This window comes from Myotis lucifugus, unplaced genomic scaffold, assembly GCF_000147115.1.
Source record: "Myotis lucifugus unplaced genomic scaffold, Myoluc2.0 scaffold_11354, whole genome shotgun sequence".
In the NCBI taxonomy this organism is placed as follows: domain Eukaryota; kingdom Metazoa; phylum Chordata; class Mammalia; order Chiroptera; family Vespertilionidae; genus Myotis; species Myotis lucifugus.
Window position 1 is genome coordinate 143 of NW_005882402.1, and position 5017 is coordinate 5159.

The 5017-nt window shown below is 47.7% G+C and overlaps 1 pseudogene; it reads left to right on the top strand.

The window, feature by feature from the left end:
• Positions 1-384: 384 nt before the first annotated feature.
• Positions 385-717, top strand: LOC102419605 (annotated as a pseudogene).
• The last annotated feature ends 4300 nt before the right edge of the window (positions 718-5017 follow it).

Consider the following 5017-nt stretch of genomic DNA (forward strand, 5'->3'; position numbering starts at 1 on the left):
CATCCTGCCACCCTGATGCCCTGCACTCCAGACTGTCATGACCCTGTGCCCGTCCCCAAACAGGCTGTCCCCATCCACGCATGCCTCTGCCCATCCGCCTTCCTCCTTATTTCCTCTGGTTCCTTCCTCTTTCCCCTTCCTTCCTCTTCCTCTGGTGATGCCTTATTCATCCTCTAAAACCCAACTCAAAGGTCACCCACCCCCACCTTTCTCTGCTCATTGCTTTGTTCTCCCTGCTCCCGTAGTACTTCAGTATATGTGCTGCCGAAGCAAGCACTCCCTTAGTACTTTAAACAAAACTCTACAATGGAGGTTCACACACCAAACTCAAGTTCACTGCCTACACCTCCCCATCATGTGGCCCACAGGCCTCCGGTGCCCACCATGATCTCCATTCAGCAGCTGGTAGGCAGATGGCTCTTCGTGGAGAACAAAGGCTTCACCGAGTACATGAAGGAACGAGGCGTGGGAATGGGTGCCACGGCCAAGCCAGACTGCGTCCTCACTTCTGATGGCCAAAACCTCACGGTAAAAACTGAGAGCACGTTGAAGGTGACACAGTGCTCATGCAACCTGAGAGACAGGTTTGAAGAAACTACAGCTGATGGCACAATAACTCAGGCCACCTGCAACTTTGTAAACAGTGCATTGGTCCAACATCAGGAATGGGACGGGAAGGAAAGCGCCAGAACCAGAAGATTGGAAGGCGGAAGTTAGTGGTGGAATGTGTCGTGCACAATGTCAGCTGTACTTGGACCTGTGAAAAAGCGGAGTAAAATTTCCATCATCCTTCCGGACAGGAATTAGCCATGAGGATAAACAAGCTCAATTCAAGCATGCCTCTCCCCCTCCCCCATCACTGTGTTCAGTTCTCTGTATCACACTCATTTTATATGCAACTACTTCTGAGTGTTGGTTTAATTAGGATTGACCCTTCGGTTAGTAAATAAATGTGTTTATGCTTAAAAAAAAAAAGGTCGAAGAAAGTCCAAAGATCCTGAGTGAAAAATCACCCTGGCTGCACAGGTTAAGCCAGGACATGGGGCCAAGGGTCAACACTGACACGCTGAGCCCAAGCAATTCCTCTCCACATGAAACCTGCACCGCCGGAACCCAGCAAAGGTTGTAGGAAGGAGCACTTGGGACAGACAGACGGCAGGTCTGTAAATCAGTTCCCCCCGCCTGGCTTTCCCTGAAACGGGCAGTCGGGGCCCAGGGCCTGGGACAGACTCAAGAGGACGTAGCGTGGGAGGGTTAGAAGCAGAGGCGGGCGTTAGACCCCAAAACGCTATAGAATTTGGCATGTATGTTTTCCTCATTCTACAATGTGGTATCATGATTTCTGGAGCCAGAATCTGGGGTTTGAACCTGACAATGTGACCTTGGGCAACTTCGTTAACGTCTCTGGGCCTCACTTTCATCACCTGTGAAATGGGGGCGGTATAAAATCTATGTCAGGATTTTGATGGGGATTCATCTGTGTAATTTTTCCAAGTCTAGTTCTTGGAGTATAGTAAGTGCTCAATGAATGCTAGCTATTATTTAATATTTTATTAGCAGCATCTACTGGGTGTTTCAGTTACTGCATAACAAACCCCCTTGAAAAACAGTGGCTTAAAACATCAAACCATTTTATTTGCTCATTATTCTGTAGGTCAGCTCTCTGAGCTGGGGCTCAGTTGGGCAGTTCTTCTGCTGGAGTCACCTGGAATCACTCTCTTGACTGCAGATATCTGGCAGAGAGACGAGGGCTGGATGGTCTATGATGGACTCACTCACACGTCTGGCAGCTGGGGCTGGCTATCGGACAGGCTACGTGTTACAGCAACGTGTGTCCAGCAGGCCAGCCTGGACTTCTCCTCTTTGTGGTCCTAGACTCCAATGGTAGCCCAAAGGGGACAAGCCCTAGTGAGTGAATGCTTTTCAAGCCTCTGTTGGTATCACATCTACTCATGTCCCATTGGCCCCCAGATTCAAAGGGTGGAGATATAAATTCTCTCCTTGACGGGAAGGGTGGCAAAGTAACAATGCACAGAGGTGCATATCAGCAATGGAAGGAACCATCACAGCAGTCTAAACAATCTATCACGCTGGCACCAAATATGAGAGCAGAGCTCAGGTCTGAAAGCTGGAAGGGGTAACTTCTTGGCTCTCAGGGCTCGGGATAACTGAAAAAGGGTTAAGTCATATGCAAAACAACTGCAATGCAAGGTTTGAACATGCTAAGTGCCCTAAAATAAGAATGATTAAATGCTAGGGGAGTTCAGGACAGAGTGGTCCTTCATAGCTGACAACAGCTAAGCCAGTGGGTTGGAAAGGCTTTATTACCTTGGCCTTGAAGTATGTTTAGAATCTGGACATGTGGAGATGAGGAAAATGATATTCCAGGTAGGAGAAAGAGCAAAGTTAGGCAAACCAAAATGTGTTTGGGAAATCCAATCCCATTAGTATATATGGACTAGGGGGTCCAGGAAGAGGAGTTGCAAGCCATGAGGCTGGAACGATAACCTGGGGTTTGATTGTGGATAAGTTTGAGTTTGAACTTCATTCTGTAGGCAGTGTCCACTGGCTATTCTTCAGGTGTTAAGTAAATAAAAAAACAAAAAACACACACCTGTATTGTAAGAGGCTCCTTTGTCAGTGGTCTGTAGGATGGCTTGGGTTTGGCAGTGAGAAGGGGAGTAAGAGATCATTAGGTAATGAAGGGACTAGCAGGTCAAGACAGAGGGAGTGACGAGGGGCAGTAAGAGTAGAAAATCAAACAAGAGCCAGAACCTGATGAGGGTTGCCAGGCTCAGTGCCTGTGGGATGGCAGAGGAGGAGGAGATGTTTACAAAACAGACACATGGAACAAGAGCAGGTCTAGAAGGAACTTGCAGATTTGGGGAATGCATGGACGTCCAGGTGGTATCAAGTGGAGTCTAACATCACACTGACTATGAGAGGATGAAGGGGAGAAGAGAGAGTAGATGTTGCTGGAGCAACATTGAGCACAGAGAGGGCAAGTGTTTCAAGGCAGTTATCTGCCAGATGTTGCAGATGTGACCGAAAGATTAAGGAAAAAGAAGGATGAGAAAAGGCCAACCAGCAGATTTGACAGTGAGAAGGTCACAGTGACTTCCCATTCCCAGGAGAGCAGAGGAGGGTGATACTGCACAGGGTTGAGGAGAGCAATAAGCATCTTACTCTCTGGAATTCAAGGTTGGAGAGATCCCCTGGAATTACATGATTCTGGGCTGCCCTCCTTCCACTTCAAACCTACTAAAGTGAACAAAATCTTTTAAAAATACAGCAAACACTGACTTTCCCTTCGATCCTTCCCTTTTCCCTTTCTCTCCTACTGGCTGGCTGGAGATCAGGCACTGTCAGGACTCCCATCCAGGGAGACAAGCGTTGGCGGACAGACTGCTGTTTACTTCCTAGCGGAGCCCATCTGTGTTTTCATAGCTCAGAATAGTTCCTTGGCCCTCTCATGGCCTGGGAGGGTGGGGGAGGGGAGGCAGGGAAACCTCACTGTTTGTTTTCGTGACAATTCTGGCCTCACCTCATTTGGGAACTCTCAGAAGGGGTAAGTTGTGGGTTAAGAGGGTCCAAGACTACTGATTTCCTAATTATGTCCCCCAACTGGGCTCCAGAAGAGGGAAGGACAATAACGGACTGCACAACATGGGCATTTTGGTTGGGATGAAAGTTCCACAGCTATTAAAGGAAGAGCTGATTAAAGGACTACAGGGAAGAGCTGGGGGAGAAACGGGGGGGAAGGGGGGCAGAGAGAAGGTGGAAGGGATGACCCCTCCCCAATCTGGATCTCAGCTGGATGCCTGGCTCCACATAGGGAGCTGACTTCTGACAGAGAATTGCTTTGGGGGGGGGGGGCGCTTCTCTGACTCTGGATGCACCTCAGGTCTCAGCTGGGTTCTGGCAGCACCAATGTTTGGATGGTGCCCAGGGGTAGGAGGAAGAACTGACTTCACAGAATACTCTTTTGAACTCTTTAAAACCATGTGAATATATTACTTTTGAAAATATTTTAATTTAAAAGATATGAGCCCCGGCCAGTTTGGCTCAGTGGATAGAGCGTCGGCCTGCAGACTGAAGGGTCCCGAGTTTGATTCCGGTCAAGAGCACATGCCCAAGGTGAGGGCTCGATCCCCAGTAGGGGGTGATTCTCTCTCCCTCTCCCTTCCTCTCTGAAATCAACAAAAATATGTTTTAAATTTTAAATTTAAAAAAATATGAACACATCTTTCCTTCTGGCAATAATGAATCAGTTACTTCTGTTAGGTCACTAAAAGTCAAGTACCACCTCATTGGAGCTACTTTCAAAGGAGCACCCCAGAGTCAGAAAATGATAGAACTGAGAGGAGGGTGAGAGTCACCAAGTCTCAGTCTACAGTTGACAAAAGTAAAATCCAGAGAACTCTAGTGACTTGGCCAAGATCACACAACTCTTTTTTTTTTTTTTTTTAATCCTCACCGGAGGATATTTTATTCCATTGATTTTTAGAGAGAGTGGAAGGAGGAGAGGGAGCGAGAAACATGGATGTGAGAGAGACACATTGATTGGTTGCCTCCCCCATGTGGCATGTGGCCCCACGAGATTGAACTTGCAACCCAGGTATGTGCTCTTGACTGGGAATCCTGCCCGCCACCCTTTGGTGCTCTGGCCAACTCTCTAACCACTTAGCCATACCAGCCAAGACAATCACACTCTTTATCTTCCTATTTATTATTTCTCTTTTTACCTTAGAAGTCCAGCCGAAACCGGTTTGGCTCAGTGGATAGAGCGTTGGCCTGCGGACTGAAAGGTCCCAGGTTCGATTCCGGTCAAGGGCATGTACCTGGGTTGCGGGCACATCCCCAGTAGGAGATGTGCAGGAGGCAGCTGATCGATGTTTCTCTCTCATCGATGTTTCTAACTATCTCTCTCCCTTCCTCTCTGTAAAAAAATCAATAAAATATTTTTTTTTTAAAAAAAGAATGGGCTAGTGATGGCAGTAGGAGAGAAGTCTCAAGG